Source organism: Oncorhynchus clarkii, chromosome 20, assembly GCF_045791955.1.
Source record: "Oncorhynchus clarkii lewisi isolate Uvic-CL-2024 chromosome 20, UVic_Ocla_1.0, whole genome shotgun sequence".
Lineage (NCBI taxonomy): Eukaryota > Metazoa > Chordata > Actinopteri > Salmoniformes > Salmonidae > Oncorhynchus > Oncorhynchus clarkii.
In genome coordinates, this window is record NC_092166.1 from 52,350,043 (window position 1) to 52,368,002 (window position 17,960).

Below are 17,960 nucleotides of genomic sequence, written 5' to 3' on the forward strand. Positions count from 1 at the left end.
TCTTGTCAGGCTATGCTGTTGGTGGACTTGTTTGTTTACGTGCCAGCACTTGCAGAGGCTCGGTGCATTTCAACAATTGAGTAAAATAGCAAATGGCCGGTTAGCTCAGTTGGTTAGAGTGTGGTGCTAATAACGCCAAGGTCATGTGTTCGATCCCCGTACTGGTTATGATGTACATTTTGAGTGTCAAAATTGTGAGTCACATGCATGTGAATTGTCAAGGGTGAAAAAAAATTAGTGAATTGCCGAAATAGCTCAGTTGGGAGAGCGTTAGACTGAAGATCTAAAGAACCCTGGTTCGATCCCGGGTTTCGGCATTTGTATTTGTTCTTTCTTCATGCTCTGGCTTCAAGGAAACTATCCACAGCTTTGTTTGTGGGCCTCAATGGTGTGTGCTACGCTGCTCCTCTGAAAGTAAGTAATTTCTTGCTTTTTCATCTGACATTTTGACATCAGTGTTACAGGAAAGTTGCTTGTCATTGTTACATGACAGTAGGTTGTCGTAAGACAAGGCTGCATGAAGTGTGAACTGGAGCTTTCTTGGATCCACAAAAAAAATAGTTTTTGGGGAATGCGGGCATCGATCCCACTACCTACAGCATGCTAAGCAAACACAATACCAATTGATCAAATTCCCCAGCTGTTTGGGATTGCCACAAGGAGCAACCAAGAGTGTCCAGTCTTGTCAGGCTATGCTGTTGGTGGACTTGTTAGTTTGTGCTCCAGCACTTGCAGAGGCTCGGTGCATCTCAACAACTGTGCTCTGTAGCCAGCGGCCGGTTAGCTCAGTTGGTTAGAGTGTGTGATACGCTGCTCTCTGAAAGTAAGTAATGTCTTTCTTTTTCATCTGACATTGTGACATCAGGGTTACATGAGAGTTTCTTGTCATTTTTACATGACAGTTTCTTGTCATTGTTTACATGACAGTAGGTTGTCGTAAGACAAGGCTGCATGAAGTGTGAACTGGAGTTTTCTTGGATCCATGAAAGAATATGCTTTTGGAGAATGCAGGAATCGATCCCACTACCTCACGCATGCAAAGCATTTGAGCTAATTCCCCAGCCGTTTGGAATTTCCGCAAGAAGCAACCTAGAGGGTCCAGTCTTGTCAGGCTATGCTGTTGGTGGACTTGTTTGTTTACATGCCAGCACTTGCAGAGGCTAGGTGCATTTCCACAATTTAGCAAAATACCAAAAGGAGGTTTAGCTCAGTTGGTTAGAGTGTGATGCTGATAATGCCGAGGTCATGGGTTCGATCCCTGTACTGGTTATGATGTACATTTTGAGTGTCAAAATTGTGAGTCACATGCATGTGAATTGTCAAGGGTGCCACAGAAGTACATTTAGTGGATTGCCGAAATAGCTCAGTTGGGAGAGCGTTAGACTGAAGATCTTAAGGTCCCTGGTTCGATCCCGGGTTTCGGCATTCGTATTTGTTCTTTCTTCATGCTCTGGCTTCAAGGAAACTATCCACAGCTTTGTTTGTGGGCCTCAATGGTGTGTGCTACGCTGCTCCTCTGAAAGTAAGTAATTTCTTGCTTTTTCATCTGACATTTTGACATCAGTGTTACAGGAAAGTTGCTTGTCATTGTTACATGACAGTAGGTTGTCGTAAGACTGCATGAAGTGTGAACTGGAGTTTTCTTGGATCCATGAAAGAATTTGCTTTTGGAGAATGCAGGCATCGATCCCACTACCTCACGCATGCTAAGCATTTGAGCTAATTCCCCAGCCGTTTGGAATTTCCGCAAGAAGCAACCTAGAGGGTCCAGTCTTGTCAGGCTATGCTGTTGGTGGACTTGTTTGTTTACATGCCAGCACTTGCAGAGGCTTGGTGCATTTCCACAATTGAGCAAAATACCAAATGGCGGGTTAGCTCAGTTGGTAAGAGTGTGATGCTAATAATGCCAAGGTCATGGGTTCGATCCCTGTACTGGTTATGATGTACATTTTGAGTGTCAAAATTGTGAGTCACATGCATGTGAATTGTCAAGGGTGCCACAGAAATACATTTAGTGAATTGCCGAAATAGCTCAGTTGGGAGAGCGTTAGACTGAAGATCTAAAGGTCCCTGGTTCGATCCCTGGTTTCGGCATTTGTATTTGTTCTTTCTTCATGCTCTGGCTTCAAGGAAACTATCCACAGCTTTGTTTGTGGGCCTCAATGGTGTGTGCTACCCTGCTCCTCTGAAAGTAAGTAATTTCTTGCTTTTTCATCTGACATTTTGACATCAGTGTTACAGGAAAGTTGCTTGTCATTGTTACATGACAGTAGGTTGTCGTAAGACAAGGCTGCATGAAGTGTGAACTGGAGCTTTCTTGGATCGACAAAAAAAAATGTTTTTGGGGAATGCGGGCATCGATCCCACTACCTATAGCATGCTAAGCAAACACAATACCAATTGATCAAATTCCCCAGCTGTTTGGAATTGCCACAAGGAGCAACCAAGAGTGTCCAGTCTTGTCAGGCTATGCTGTTGGTGGACTTGTTAGTTTGTGCTCCAGCACTTGCAGAGGCTCGGTGCATCTCAACGACTGTGCTCTGTAGCCAGCGGCCGGTTAGCTCAGTTGGTTAGAGTGTGTGATACGCTGCTTTCTGAAAGTAAGTAATGTCTTTCTTTTTCATCTGACATTGTGACATCAGGGTTACATGAGAGTTTCTTATCATTGTTACATGACAGTAGGTTGTCGTAAGACAAGGCTGCATGAAGTGTGAACTGGAGTTTTCTTGGATCCATGAAAGAATTTGCTAGTGGAGAATGCAGGCATCGATCCCAGTACCTCACGCATGCAAAGCATTTGAGCTAATTCCCCAGCCGTTTGGAATTTCCGCAAGAAGCAACCTAGAGGGTCCAGTCTTGTCAGGCTATGCTGTTGGTGGACTTGTTTGTTTACGTGCCAGCACTTGCAGAGGCTCGGTGCATTTCAACAATTGAGCAAGATAGCAAATGGCCGGTTAGCTCAGTTGGTTAGAGTGTGGTGCTAATAACGCCAAGGTCATGGGTTCGATCCCAGTACTGGTTATGATGTACATTTTGACTGTCAAAATTGTGAGTCACATGCATGTGAATTGTCAAGGGTGCCACAGAAATAAAATTAGTGAGTTGCCGAAATAGCTCAGTTGGGAGAGCGTTAGACTGAAGATCTAAAGGTCCCTGGTTCGATCCTGGGTTTCGGGATTTGTTCTTTCTTCATGCTCTGGCTTCAAGGAAACTATCCACTGCTTTGTTTGTGGGTCTCAATGGTGTGTGCTACGCTGCTCCTCTGAAAGTAAGTAATGTCTTTCTTTTTCATCTGACATTGTGACATCTTGTCATTTTTACATGACAGTTTCTTGTCATTGTTTACATGACAGTAGGTTGTCGTAAGACAAGGCTGCATGAAGTGTGAACTGGAGTTTTCTTGGATCCATGAAAGAATATGCTTTTGGAGAATGCAGGAATCGATCCCACTACCTCACGCATGCAAAGCATTTGAGCTAATTCCCCAGCCGTTTGGAATTTCCGCAAGAAGCAACCTAGAGGGTCCAGTCTTGTCAGGCTATGCTGTTGGTGGACTTGTTTGTTTACATGCCAGCACTTGCAGAGGCTAGGTGCATTTCCACAATTTAGCAAAATACCAAAAGGAGGGTTAGCTCAGTTGGTTAGAGTGTGATGCTGATAATGCCAAGGTCATGGGTTCGATCCCTGTACTGGTTATGATGTACATTTTGAGTGTCAAAATTGTGAGTCACATGCATGTGAATTGTCAAGGGTGCCACAGAAATATATTTAGTGCATTGCCGAAATAGCTCAGTTGGGAGAGCGTTAGACTGAAGATCTAAAGGTCCCTGGTTCGATCCCGGGTTTCGGCATTCGTATTTGTTCTTTCTTCATGCTCTGGCTTCAAGGAAACTATCCACAGCTTTGTTTGTGGTCCTCAATGGTGTGTGCTACGCTGCTCCTCTGAAAGTAAGTAATTTCTTGCTTTTTCATCTGACATTTTGACATCAGTGTTACAGGAAAGTTGCTTGTCATTGTTACATGACAGTAGGTTGTCGTAAGACAAGGCTGCATGAAGTGTGAACTGGAGCTTTCTTGGATCCACAAAAAAAATAGTTTTTGGGGAATGCGGGCATCGATCCCACTACCTACAGCATGCTAAGCAAACACAATACCAATTGATCAAATTCCCCAGCTGTTTGGGATTGCCACAAGGAGCAACCAAGAGTGTCCAGTCTTGTCAGGCTATGCTGTTGGTGGACTTGTTAGTTTGTGCTCCAGCACTTGCAGAGGCTCGGTGCATCTCAACAACTGTGCTCTGTAGCCAGCGGCCGGTTAGCTCAGTTGGTTAGAGTGTGTGATACGCTGCTCTCTGAAAGTAAGTAATGTCTTTCTTTTTCATCTGACATTGTGACATCAGGGTTACATGAGAGTTTCTTGTCATTTTTACATGACAGTTTCTTGTCATTGTTTACATGACAGTAGGTTGTCGTAAGACAAGGCTGCATGAAGTGTGAACTGGAGTTTTCTTGGATCCATGAAAGAATATGCTTTTGGAGAATGCAGGAATCGATCCCACTACCTCACGCATGCAAAGCATTTGAGCTAATTCCCCAGCCGTTTGGAATTTCCGCAAGAAGCAACCTAGAGGGTCCAGTCTTGTCAGGCTATGCTGTTGGTGGACTTGTTTGTTTACATGCCAGCACTTGCAGAGGCTAGGTGCATTTCCACAATTTAGCAAAATACCAAAAGGAGGTTTAGCTCAGTTGGTTAGAGTGTGATGCTGATAATGCCGAGGTCATGGGTTCGATCCCTGTACTGGTTATGATGTACATTTTGAGTGTCAAAATTGTGAGTCACATGCATGTGAATTGTCAAGGGTGCCACAGAAGTACATTTAGTGGATTGCCGAAATAGCTCAGTTGGGAGAGCGTTAGACTGAAGATCTTAAGGTCCCTGGTTCGATCCCGGGTTTCGGCATTCGTATTTGTTCTTTCTTCATGCTCTGGCTTCAAGGAAACTATCCACAGCTTTGTTTGTGGGCCTCAATGGTGTGTGCTACGCTGCTCCTCTGAAAGTAAGTAATTTCTTGCTTTTTCATCTGACATTTTGACATCAGTGTTACAGGAAAGTTGCTTGTCATTGTTACATGACAGTAGGTTGTCGTAAGACTGCATGAAGTGTGAACTGGAGTTTTCTTGGATCCATGAAAGAATTTGCTTTTGGAGAATGCAGGCATCGATCCCACTACCTCACGCATGCTAAGCATTTGAGCTAATTCCCCAGCCGTTTGGAATTTCCGCAAGAAGCAACCTAGAGGGTCCAGTCTTGTCAGGCTATGCTGTTGGTGGACTTGTTTGTTTACATGCCAGCACTTGCAGAGGCTTGGTGCATTTCCACAATTGAGCAAAATACCAAATGGCGGGTTAGCTCAGTTGGTAAGAGTGTGATGCTAATAATGCCAAGGTCATGTGTTCGATCCCCGTACTGGTTATGATGTACATTTTGAGTGTCAAAATTGTGAGTCACATGCATGTGAATTGTCAAGGGTGAAAAAAAATTAGTGAATTGCCGAAATAGCTCAGTTGGGAGAGCGTTAGACTGAAGATCTAAAGATCCCTGGTTCGATCCCGGGTTTCGGCATTTGTATTTGTTCTTTCTTCATGCTCTGGCTTCAAGGAAACTATCCACAGCTTTGTTTGTGGGCCTCAATGGTGTGTGCTACGCTGCTCCTCTGAAAGTAAGTAATTTCTTGCTTTTTCATCTGACATTTTGACATCAGTGTTACAGGAAAGTTGCTTGTCATTGTTACATGACAGTAGGTTGTCGTAAGACAAGGCTGCATGAAGTGTGAACTGGAGCTTTCTTGGATCCACAAAAAAAATAGTTTTTGGGGAATGCGGGCATCGATCCCACTACCTACAGCATGCTAAGCAAACACAATACCAATTGATCAAATTCCCCAGCTGTTTGGGATTGCCACAAGGAGCAACCAAGAGTGTCCAGTCTTGTCAGGCTATGCTGTTGGTGGACTTGTTAGTTTGTGCTCCAGCACTTGCAGAGGCTCGGTGCATCTCAACAACTGTGCTCTGTAGCCAGCGGCCGGTTAGCTCAGTTGGTTAGAGTGTGTGATACGCTGCTCTCTGAAAGTAAGTAATGTCTTTCTTTTTCATCTGACATTGTGACATCAGGGTTACATGAGAGTTTCTTGTCATTGTTACATAACAGTTTCTTGTCATTGTTTACATGACAGTAGGTTGTCGTAAGACAAGGCTGCATGAAGTGTGAACTGGAGTTTTCTTGGATCCATGAAAGAATTTGCTTTTGGAGAATGCAGGCATCGATCCCACTACCTCACGCATGCAAAGCATTTGAGCTAATTCCCCAGCCGTTTGGAATTTCCGCAAGAAGCAACCTAGAGGGTCCAGTCTTGTCAGGCTATGCTGTTGGTGGACTTGTTTGTTTACGTGCCAGCACTTGCAGAGGCTCGGTGCATTTCAACAATTGAGCAAAATAGCAAATGGCCGGTTAGCTCAGTTGGTTAGAGTGTGGTGCTAATAACGCCAAGGTCATGGGTTCGATCCCCGTACTGGCTATGATGTACATTTTGAGTGTCAAAATTGTGAGTCACATGTATGTGAATTGTCAAGGGTGCCACAGAAATAAAATTAGTGAATTGCCGAAATAGCTCAGTTGGGAGAGCGTTAGACTGAAGATCTAAAGGTCCCTGGTTCGATCCCGGGTTTCGGCATTTGTATTTGTTCTTTCTTCATGCTCTGGCTTCAAGGAAACTATCCACAGCTTTGTTTGTGGGCCTCAATGGTGCGTGCTACGCTGCTCCTCTGAAAGTAAGTCATTTCTTGCTTTTTCATCTGACATTTTGACATCAGTGTTACATGACAGTTTCTTGGCATTGTTACATGACAGTTTCTTGTCATTGTTTACATGACAGTAGGTTGTCGTAAGACAAGGCTGCATGAAGTGTGAACTGGAGCTTTCTTGGATCCACAAAAAAAAATGTTTTTGGGGAATGCGGGCATCGATCCCACTACCTATAGCATGCTAAGCAAACACAATACCAATTGATCAAATTCCCCAGCTGTTTGGAATTGCCACAAGGAGCAACCAAGAGTGTCCAGTCTTGTCAGGCTATGCTGTTGGTGGACTTGTTAGTTTGTGCTCCAGCACTTGCAGAGGCTCGGTGCATCTCGACAACTGTGCTCTGTAGCCAGCGGCCGGTTAGCTCAGTTGGTTAGAGTGTGTGATACGCTGCTCTCTGAAAGTAAGTAATGTCTTTCTTTTTCATCTGACATTGTGACATCAGTGTTACATGAGAGTTTCTTGGCATTGTTACATGACAGTTTCTTTTCATTGTTTACATGACAGTAGGTTGTCGTAAGACAAGGCTGCATGAAGTGTGAACTGGAGTTTTCTTGGATCCTTGAAAGAATTTGCTTTTGGAGAATGCAGGCATCGATCCCATTACCTATAGCATGCTAAGCAAACACAATACCAATTGATCAAATTCCCCAGCTGTTTGGAATTGCCACAAGGAGCAACCAATAGTGTCCAGTCTTGTCAGGCTATGCTGTTGGTGGACTTGTTAGTTTGTGCTCCAGCACTTGCAGAGGCTCGGTGCATCTCAACAACTGTGCTCTGTAGCCAGCGGCCGGTTAGCTCAGTTGGTTAGAGTGTGTGATACGCTGCTCTCTGAAAGTAAGTAATGTCTTTCTTTTTCATCTGACATTGTGACATCAGGGTTACATGAGAGTTTCTTGTCATTGTTACATGAAAGTTTCTTGTCATTGTTTACATGACAGTAGGTTGTCGTAAGACAAGGCTGCATGAAGGCCCGCCATTGAGGCCCGCTATTTTCTCTCTAATGTCTTTCTTTTTCATCTGACATTGTGACATCAGTGTTACATGAGAGTTTCTTGTCATTGTTACATGACAGTTTCTTGTCATTGTTTACATGACTGTAGGTTGTCGTAAGACAAGGCTGCATGAAGTGTGAACTGGAGTTTTCTTGGATCCATGAAAGAATATGCTTTTGGGGAATGCATGCATCGATCCCACTACCTCACGCATGCAAAGCATTTGAGCTAATTCCCCAGCCGTTTGGAATTTCCGCAAGAAGCAACCTAGAGGGTCCAGTCTTGTCAGGCTATGCTGTTGGTGGACTTGTTTGTTTACGTGCCAGCACTTGCAGAGGCTCGGTGCATTTCAACAATTGAGCAAAATAGCAAATGGCCGGTTAGCTCAGTTGGTTAGAGTGTGGTGCTAATAACTCCAAGGTCATGGGTTCGATCCCCGTACTGGCTATGATATACATTTTGAGTGTCAAAATTGTGAGTCACATGCATGTGAATTGTCAAGGGTGCCACAGAAATCAAATTAGTGAATTGCCGAAATAGCTCAGTTGGGAGAGCGTTAGACTGAAGATCTAAAGATCCCTGGTTCGATCTCGGGTTTCGGCATTTGTATTTGTTCTTTCTTCATGCTCTGGCTTCAAGGAAACTATCCACAGCTTTGTTTGTGGGCCTCAATGGTGTGTACTACGCTGCTCCTCTGAAAGTAAGTAATTTCTTGCTTTTTCATCTGACATTTTGACATCAGTGTTACAGGAAAGTTGCTTGTCATTGTTACATGACAGTCGGTTGTCGTAAGACAAGGCTGCATGAAGTGTGAACTGGAGCTTTCTTGGATCCACAAAAAAAAATGTTTTTGGGGAATGCGGGCATCGATCCCACTACCTATAGCATGCTAAGCAAACACAATACCAATTGATCAAATTCCCCAGCTGTTTGGAATTGCCACAAGGAGCAACCAAGAGTGTCCATTCTTGTCAGGCTATGCTGTTGGCGGACTTGTTTGTTTGCGCACCAGCACTTGCAGAGGCTCAGTGCATCTCAACAATTGTGGTCTGTAGCCAGCGGCCGGTTAGCTCAGTTGGTTAGAGTGTGTACGCTGCTCTCTGAAAGTAAGTCATGTCTTCTTTTTCATCTGACATTGTGACATCAGTGTTACATGAGAGTTTCTTGTCATTGTTTACATGACAGTAGGTTGTCGTAAGACAAGGCTGCATGAAGTGTGAACTGGAGTTTTCTTGGATCCATAAAACAATGTGATTTTGGAGCATGCGGGCATCGATCCCACTACCTCACTCATGCAAAGCATTTGATCAAATTCCCCAGCCGTTTGGAATTTCCGCAAGAAGCAACCAAGACCAAGGCTCGGTGCATCTCAACAATTGCACCCAATAGCTAGCGGCCGGTTAGCTCAGTTGGTTAGAGTGTGGTGCTAATAAAGCCAAGGTCATGGGTTCGATCCCCGTACTGGCTATTATGTACATTTTAAGTGTCAAAATTGTGGGTCACCTGTATGTGAATTGTCAATGGTGCCACAGAATTAAGTTTAGTGAATTGCTGAAATAGCTCAGGTGGGAGAGTGTTAAACTGAAGATCTAAAGGTCCCTGGTTCGATCTCGGTATTTGTTCTTTCTTTATGCTCTGGCTTCAAGGAAACTATCCACAGCTTTGTTGGTGGGCCTCAATGGTGGGTGCTACGCTGCTCCTTTGAAAGTAAGTCATGTCTTCCTTTTTCATCTCACATTGTGACATCAGTGTTACATGAAAGTTGCTTGTCATTGTTACATGACAGTAGGTTGTTGTAAGACAAGGCTGCATGAAGTGTGAACTGGAGCTTTCTTGGATCCACAAAAACATAATTTTTTGGCGAATGCAAGCATTGATGCCACTACCTCTCGCATGCTAAGCTAGCGCTCTACCATTTGAGCCAATTCCTCAGACTGGAGGATTTGCACAAGGAGCAACCAAGAGTGTCCAGTCTTTCGCCAGTACTTGCAGAGGCTCGGTGCATCTCAACAATTGTGCTCCATACCCAGCGGCCGGTTAGCTCAGTTAGTTAGAGGGTAGTGCTAATTACGCCAATGTTGTGGGTTTCGATCCCCTTACTGGCCATGAGGTACATTCGGAGTGTCAAAATTGTAAGTCACATGCATGTGAATTGTCAATGGTGCCACAGAATTAAGTTTTGTGAATTGCCGAAATAGCTCAGTTGGGAGAGCGTTAGACAGAATATCTGAAGGTCCCTGGTTCGATCCCGGGTTTTTGTATTTGTTCTTTCTTTATGCTCTTGCTTCAAGGAAACTATCCACAGCTTTGTTTGTGGGCCTCAATGGTGTGTGCCACGCTGCTCCTCTGAAAGTAAGTAATGTCTTGCTTTTTCATCTGACATTTTGACATGAGTGTGACAGGAAAGTTGCTTGTCATTGTTACATGACAGTAGGTTGTTGTAAGACAAGGCTGCATGAAGTGTGAACTGGAGCTTTCTTGGATCCACAAAAACAAAACGTTTTTGGAGAATGCAAGCATTGATGCCACTACCTCTCGCATGCTAAGCGAGCGATCTACCATTTGAGCTAATTCCCCAGACTGTAGGATTTGCACAAGGAGCAACCAAGAGTGTCCAGTCTTTCGCCAGCACTTGCAGAGGCTCGGTGCATATCAACAATAGTGCTCCATACCCAGCGGCCGGTTAGCTCAGTTGGTTAGAGGGTAGCGCTAATTACGCCAATGTTGTGGGTTTTGATCCCCTTACTGGCCATGAGGCACATGCGTGTGCATTGTCAAGGGTGCCACTAAGTTTATTTTAGTGGCTTCCCAAAATTATTACTTTGGGAAAGCGTGAGACAAGATCTAAAGGTCTGTGTTTCGATCCTGGGTTTCGGCATTAGTTGTTGTTCTTTCTTTCTTCATGCTTTGCTTTGGCTTCAAGGAAACTGCCCACAGCTTTGTTTGTGGGCCTCAATGGTGTGTGCTACGCTGCTCCTCTGAAAGTAAGTAATGTCTTGCTTTTTCATCTGACATTTTGACATCAGTGTTACGTGAAAGTTGCTTGTCATTGTTACATGGTTGTCGTGAAACAAGGCTGCATGAAGTGTTCACACTTTCATGTAACACTGATGTCACAATATCAGATGAAAAAGAAAGACATAACTTACTTTCAGAGGAGCAACGAAGCACACGATTGAGGCCCACAAACAAAGCTGTGGGCAGTTTCCTTGAAGCCAAATATCAAATATCTGGTGATATTTGATTTACTCCTTGATGACAATTCAAGCAGAAGTTTCTGTAGTGTTGTGGTTTGCACGTTCACTTAAAATGCTAAAGGTCCCCGGTTTCAAGCTGGGTGGAAACAGCACTCATTGACACAAGATATAATTATTATGTTTGCAACAGAGAAATATTTTTGTCCTAAATGCCTGGCTGAAAATTTGAATTTATGCAATGAATATCTGTAAAATTTGGTTTACTCCTTGCTGATTGTTCTAGCAGCAGTTTCTGTAGTGTAGTGGTTATCACATTTGCTCCACAGGTGAAAGGTCCCCGGGCGGAAACAGTGATAATATATTTATGGAATAATTAATGTATTTGTAAAAGATAATTATTTTTCATGAATGCCTTACTTTGGAAATTTGACTTTATGCAATGGATATCTGTAATATTTTGTTTACTCCTTGATGACAACTCAAACAGCAGTTTCTGTAGTGTTGTGGTTTGCACATTCACTTAAAATGCTAAAGGTCCCTGGTTCGAAACTGGGCAGAAACAAAGGTAATTGACACGTGCAAAAGTTATCGTATTTGTAATTGAGAGTTATTTTTCATAAATGCCTTATTTTGGAAATTTGACTTTATGCAATGAATATCTGCAAAATTTGGTTTACTCCTTGATGACAATTCAAGCAGCAGTTTTGGTAGGGTAGTGGTTATCATGTTCGCTTAACAGGCGAAAGGTCCCTGGTTTCAAGCTGGGTGGAAACAGCACTCATTGACACAAGCAATAATTATTATATTTGCAACAGAGAAATATTTTTGTCATAAATGCCTGTCTTTGAAAATTTGAATTTATGCAATTAATATCTGTAAAATGTGGTTTACTCCTTGCTGATTGTTCTAGCAGCAGTTCCTGTAGTGTAGTGGTTATCACATTCGCTTCACAAGTGAAATGTCCCCGGGCGGAAACAGTGATAATTTATTTATGGAATTATTAATGTATTTGTAAAAGATAATTATTTTTCATAAATGCCTTGCATACCTTAAGGGAACATTTCGGCATTTCGTGTATGATCAATAAAAAAGTCCATATTGCAAATGTACGGTCCCTTACTAGACGTCCGAAATTGTTTGTAAAATTTGCGGTCGGCGTCGGGCCGTGCGGTAGGGCCGGACCTACCGGGAAGTCATCAAATGAACTTTGTCGGACATTCGGTTTCCGTTTTATAAAATAAACAAGTTTTTGACCGTTTTTCCGCTATCCCGGAAATTCCCACAAGAGGGCATACGGAATCATATGGCAATTTGGCAAAACATCACGAATCACGACGGGGCCTTATCTCGAAAACGGAAAATATTTCGAAGCCGAAACTTGGTGAGCGTAGGTTTGGCATAATGGGCAGTTGGCCCCGAACAAGATGGCGTCTAGGCCTCGACGGTTTTTGAGTTATGGCCATTTTTCTGGGATTAAAGGTCCAAAATGGAAATAGAGAAAAAAAAATTCCACTTCAGGTCAAAGTCAAGGAGCCTCCGGTGTCAATAAAAAAAGAACCAGCCATTTATCTATCGTCAATTAAGAGAAACGGAACAATGACAACTTGGTGATGTTCACAAATAGGCGTTTTTTTTTTTCAACGGTTACAGATCCAGTTGCAGGGTGTTCATAGGAATCTTTTTAAAGTGTGCTGCGGAGCTCTGCGAGATTTCTGTGATTTTCTATGATTTTCTGAAATAACACACACATACTAAACCCTCCGTAAATAACTCAGTTCTTAACGTAAAGACTTAAAACTCAGGATTATGTAAAAGCATACCCCAATGAGGATATGTGGTGACTTGTAGCTTCCTGTGCCAACCGGAAGTGCCATAATTGGTGTCTCAGGGGCTGTTTTGAAGGGTTAAAAAAGTCAGATATGTCCAAAACTTCATATATGTGATTAGGCAACCCCCATGAACTGTAAATCAGTCATTTTTCCCCAAAAAAATCAAAGGAAAAAAAATCACACTAAAACACAACTTGGATGGAGGGACGTATTGGGGTGCGTAGAGACAGACAGTGGCTGCAATAGTTAGCTTTGTTGGAGCTAAAAAAGAACCGTCAGACCTAGAGTTCTGAAACTTTAGAAACCTGTTCTAGACCTCCGGTCGATGATGCGTGGTGAGTTACGTGGCTCTAGACGGTTCTCGGACCGAGAAACAGCCTTGTACATTTGCAATACCTTCAATTCATTTTGACCATTACGAAAATGACGACGTTTAGAAAAGTCTCGGAGACGCAAGGCTAGGTGCATTGAAACCGGCTCGGCCCATAGAGACGGACCCCAACGTTTCTGTCCGATAGCTCATTCAAGGACCCCGTAGCAAGGCATGGAAAAAAGTGGATTTTCAGCACCAATTAGGGTTTTTCTCGGACACCAAATGACCTATCGAGCCGAAACTCGGGATTCGGGGTCGCCTCACATAGGACTTCACATAATGTCCGAACTGGACCCGCAGCTAGAACGTAACTATGTGTTTTACCTTTTTATTATGTTTTAAACTAAAGGCGCTTTGAATTATGGGACTGCTCTGACATATGTGATAGTTGGCTTCTAAATGAGTAGGAAAAAGTGGGTTTGGTGTCATAATGACATCTAATTGACTGATGGACACTGACTTGCTAGTTGACTTTTGTGCATTTGCAATATGTTTAAACGGAGAGGGACCATCACCAAAATGTCATTCTGAAATCAACACAAAAAACTGTGCCGAGTTCAACGAGACGCCCCGCTTGACCGTAGCTCGTTCTGAGTGCAGCGAACTTGAAAAAAAGAAGGCCCAAAATGAAGCCTGCCCCACAATGTCATTTGATTTTGGGTGGCAGTGAGAGAACCGTTAGGGTGAGAAGCACAATTAGACCTCAGGTACGTTCCTGAGGTCCTCCCGATCCGTGCAAGCCTAACCTTGACCGTGTGGCATTAACCCTTCACAGTAAAAAGAAGGTGTTTACTTGAAACAGCTTGCTTTGACTTCTCTCCCCATAGGAATACATTGCCTGCACCTCTAAATTCAACCTGAAGCCTATGTGGGTTATGAATGCCTTATGAACCTGTCTTCTATGACAGTCCATCAGGCCCACTATGAGGTCTACCTGTGTCGAATCTAAGCTTCCTGGACCAACCGGAAGTGGTTAAAATCACCCTAAAAGTGTATACCCATACCCTGCCTGCAGTTTGATAGACATAGTGCATTCAACCCTGTGTAGATCAGTCAATTCTTAACGTAAAGACTTAAAACTCAGGATTCTGTAAGTGGCTATGTCAATCAAGATATGTGTTGACTTATAGTTTCCTGTGCCAACCGGAAGTGCCATAATTGGTGTCTCAGGGGCTGTTTCGAGGGGTTAAAAAAGTCTGATCTCTCCAAAATGTCATATGTGTGACTAGGTAACCCTTCTGAACTGTAAATCAGTCATTTCTCCCAACAGATGTCAAAGAAAAGCTCCCTCACACACACACAGGAAGGATGGAGTGATAAAGTGCGGTGCTTAAAGACACAGAGAGCAGGAAATGGCATTACCATAATCCCTAGGCCGTGCCGAGTTCAACGAGATATCCCGCTTGACCGTAGCTCGCTCGGTCTAGGCGCAGCGACCATTAGAATAGTAGGCCCAAAATGAAGCCTGCCCCACAACGTCATTTGATTTTGGGTGAGAGTGAGAGAACCGTTAGGGTGAGAAGAAAAATTCCACCACAGGAATGTTCCTAAGGTCCTCCCGATCCGTGCAAGCCTAACCTTGACCGCGTGGCATTAACCCTTAACAGTAAAACAGGGTTTTTTGATCTCACGGATTACAGTGTCATCTCTCCCCATAGGAATACATTGCCTGCACACCTAATTTCAACCTGAAGTCTATATGGGTTATGAATGCCGTATGAACCTGTCTTCGGTACCAGTCCATCAGGCCACTATGAGGTCTACCTGTGTTGATTCTAAGCTTCCTGGACCAACCGGAAGTGGTTAAAATCACCCTAAAAGTGTTTACCCATACCCTGCCTGCAGTTTGATAGACATAGTGCATTCAACCCTGTGTAAATCAGTCAGTTCTTAACGTAAGGACTTAAAACTCAGGATTCTGTAACAGCATACCCCAATGAGGATATGTGTTGATTTATAGCTTCCTGTGCCAACCGGAAGTGCCATAATTGGTGTCTCAGGGGCTGTTTCGAGGGGTTAAAAAAGTCTGATCTTTCCAAAACTTCATATGTGTGATTAGGCAACCCCCATGAACTGTAAATCAGTCATTTTTCCCCCAAAAATTCAAAGGAAAAAAAAATCACACTAAAACACAACTTGGAAGGAGGGACGTATTGGGGTGCGTAGAGACAGACAGTGGCTGCAATAGTTAGCTTTGTTCGAGCTAAAAAAGAACCGTCAGACCTAGAGTTCCGAAACTTTAGAAACCTGTTCTAGACCTCCGGTCGATGGTGCGTGGTGAGTTACGTGGCTCTAGACGGTTCTCGGACCGAGAAACAGCCTCGTACATTTGCAATACCTTCAATTCATTTTGACCATTACGAAAATGACGACGTTTAGAAAAGTCTCAGAGACGCAAGGCTAGGTGCATTGAAACCGACTCGGCCCATAGAGACGGACCCCAACGTTTCTGTCCGATAGCTCGTTCAAGGACCCCGTAGCAAGGCATGGAAAAAAGTGGATTTTCAGCACCAATTAGGGTTTTTCTCGGACACCAAATGACCTATCGAGCCGAAACTTGGGATTCGGGGTCGCCTCAGCTAGGCTAACACATAACATAAGAAATGGACCCTCAGCTAGAACGTAACTATGTGTTATATGGTTTTTTTATGGTTTGAAACGAAGGCGTTGTGAATTTTGGGCCAGCTCTGAAGTATGTCATAGTTGGCTACTATACGAGTTGGAAAAAGTGGGTTTGGTGTCAGTTTGTATCAGTTTGGTGTCAGAATGATATCTAATTGACTGATGGACTCTTGTCCACTTGACTCTTGTACATCTGCAATATGTTTAAACAGTGAGGTACCATCACCAAAAGCGACATTCTGAAATCAACCCAAACGAGTGATTGAGATGACCCAGAATCACTGCAAAGCCATCCCGAGTTCATCGGGCCAGTCAATTTCACATTCCTGCAGGATTTTTATAGCATGACCAATTCGTGATGGTACCTGCCCATTGAAACATATTGCAAATGCACAGTGACTTTGAAAAAGCAAGGAAACATAAACAAAAAGGATTTTTATAGCATTTTTTTTTTTGCACATTTCAGATCACCAGTTGCACGGAGGAAAATCGTTACTTTTGAATTTGACTTTTGACTTCCTATGATATCATATTGCAAATGGACAAAACATATGCCTTATGCACAAGTAAAACAAAAAAAAATTATGATAATACAAGTTGACAAAGGTATAGTTTGAGCAAAGTATAGTTTGAATTTTGAGCATGACAAATTCGTGATGGTACCTGCCCATTAAAACATATTGCAAATGCACAGTGACTTTGAAAAAGTAAGGAAACATAAACAAATGGACATAATGAAATCATCATTTTTTTTTTCAGTTGCACGCGCATTTGCAATATGATTCTATAGTGAAAAAACATCACCAAATGGACATGATGAAATCAACACAACGAGTGATGGAAATGAACAACTCGTTACTTTTGACTTTGACTTTTGACTTCCTATGACATCATATTGCAAATGGACAAATCATATTCCTTATGCACAAGTAAAAAAAATAAAATTATGATAAAACATTTTACAAAAGTATATTCATACACTTCTTACACATGATTAATTGTCTTAAAATCGAAACAATTTCGAAAAACGGTCCAGAAAGCACTTTTTTTAGTTTTTAAAGTTTAAAAAAAAAATCACATTTTCGACTTTTGACATCCTATTAAATCATATTGCAAATGGACAAAACATATGCCTTATGCACAAGTAAAAAAAAAAAAAAAAATTATGATAATAAAATACGAATAAAGTATGTTGATACAGTTCTTATACGTGTGTAATTGACACAAAATTCGAAAGAATTTTGAAAAACGGTCCAGAGAGCACTTTTTTAAGGGTGTGTGAAGTTTTTTATACAATTTTGACATTTTTGACTTTGGACTTTTGACTTCCTATGAAATCATATTGCAAATGGACAAAACATATGCCTTATGCGCATGTAATTAAAATAAAAAAATGTGATATCAAAATTGGACAAAAGTATATTCATACAGTTCTTACACATGTGTAATTTTCAAAAAAAGCGAAAGAATTTCGAAAAACGGCCCAGAAAGCACTTTTTTAAGGGGTGATAAGTTTTGGGGAAAAAAAATCCTTTTTTCAAAATTTTGCTTTTGGATGTTGACTTGGGTTGCATTTCCAACATGAAAAACCCCGGTGGAGCGCACTCGCCCCCTGTTGGATTTTTGAGGTGTTACAATTGGCAATTGCCATACTTTGCACGAATCAACGCCGCTTTGGGTGGTATTGGACATCGTGTAAATGGTTTGTCCAATGCCAATATCTTGCCATTCATTTTTGTCCAATTCAGGGGGGTATTCCCTTACATGGATCCAAGAAAACTCCAGTTCACACTTCATGCAGCCTTGTCTTACGACAACCTACTGTCATGTAACAATGACAAGCAACTTTCCTGTAACACTGATGTCAAAATGTCAGATGAAAAAGCAAGAAATTACTTACTTTCAGAGGAGCAGCGTAGTACACACCATTGAGGCCCACAAACAAAGCTGTGGATAGTTTCCTTGAAGCCAGAGCATCAAGAAAGAACAAATACAAATGCCGAAACCCGGGATCGAACCAGGGACCTTTAGATCTTCAGTCTAACGCTCTCCCAACTGAGCTATTTCGGCAATTCACTAATTTTTT

At 42.6% G+C, this 17,960-nt stretch overlaps 11 non-coding genes across 11 annotated transcripts; 10 read left to right on the forward strand and 1 right to left on the reverse strand.

Moving 5' to 3' along the window:
* Positions 1-244: 244 nt before the first annotated feature.
* On the forward strand, positions 245-317 carry trnaf-gaa (transfer RNA phenylalanine (anticodon GAA)). Its single transcript has one exon. It is a non-coding gene; the product is annotated as a tRNA-Phe (tRNA).
* A 1,035-nt stretch (positions 318-1,352) lies between these two features.
* On the forward strand, positions 1,353-1,425 carry trnaf-gaa (transfer RNA phenylalanine (anticodon GAA)). Its single transcript has one exon. It is a non-coding gene; the product is annotated as a tRNA-Phe (tRNA).
* A 596-nt stretch (positions 1,426-2,021) lies between these two features.
* Positions 2,022-2,094, forward strand: trnaf-gaa (transfer RNA phenylalanine (anticodon GAA)). The gene has a single exon. It is a non-coding gene; the product is annotated as a tRNA-Phe (tRNA).
* A 1,684-nt stretch (positions 2,095-3,778) lies between these two features.
* trnaf-gaa (transfer RNA phenylalanine (anticodon GAA)) lies at positions 3,779-3,851 on the forward strand. Its single transcript has one exon. It is a non-coding gene; the product is annotated as a tRNA-Phe (tRNA).
* A 1,035-nt stretch (positions 3,852-4,886) lies between these two features.
* On the forward strand, positions 4,887-4,959 carry trnaf-gaa (transfer RNA phenylalanine (anticodon GAA)). Its single transcript has one exon. It is a non-coding gene; the product is annotated as a tRNA-Phe (tRNA).
* Positions 4,960-5,549: 590 nt separating this feature from the next.
* Positions 5,550-5,622, forward strand: trnaf-gaa (transfer RNA phenylalanine (anticodon GAA)). Its single transcript has one exon. It is a non-coding gene; the product is annotated as a tRNA-Phe (tRNA).
* An 879-nt stretch (positions 5,623-6,501) lies between these two features.
* On the forward strand, positions 6,502-6,575 carry trnai-aau (transfer RNA isoleucine (anticodon AAU)). The gene has a single exon. It is a non-coding gene; the product is annotated as a tRNA-Ile (tRNA).
* An 82-nt stretch (positions 6,576-6,657) lies between these two features.
* Positions 6,658-6,730, forward strand: trnaf-gaa (transfer RNA phenylalanine (anticodon GAA)). Its single transcript has one exon. It is a non-coding gene; the product is annotated as a tRNA-Phe (tRNA).
* A 1,497-nt stretch (positions 6,731-8,227) lies between these two features.
* On the forward strand, positions 8,228-8,301 carry trnai-aau (transfer RNA isoleucine (anticodon AAU)). Its single transcript has one exon. It is a non-coding gene; the product is annotated as a tRNA-Ile (tRNA).
* Positions 8,302-8,383: 82 nt separating this feature from the next.
* trnaf-gaa (transfer RNA phenylalanine (anticodon GAA)) lies at positions 8,384-8,456 on the forward strand. Its single transcript has one exon. It is a non-coding gene; the product is annotated as a tRNA-Phe (tRNA).
* Positions 8,457-17,871: 9,415 nt separating this feature from the next.
* On the reverse strand, positions 17,872-17,944 carry trnaf-gaa (transfer RNA phenylalanine (anticodon GAA)). The gene has a single exon. It is a non-coding gene; the product is annotated as a tRNA-Phe (tRNA).
* Between the last annotated feature and the right edge of the window lie 16 nt (positions 17,945-17,960).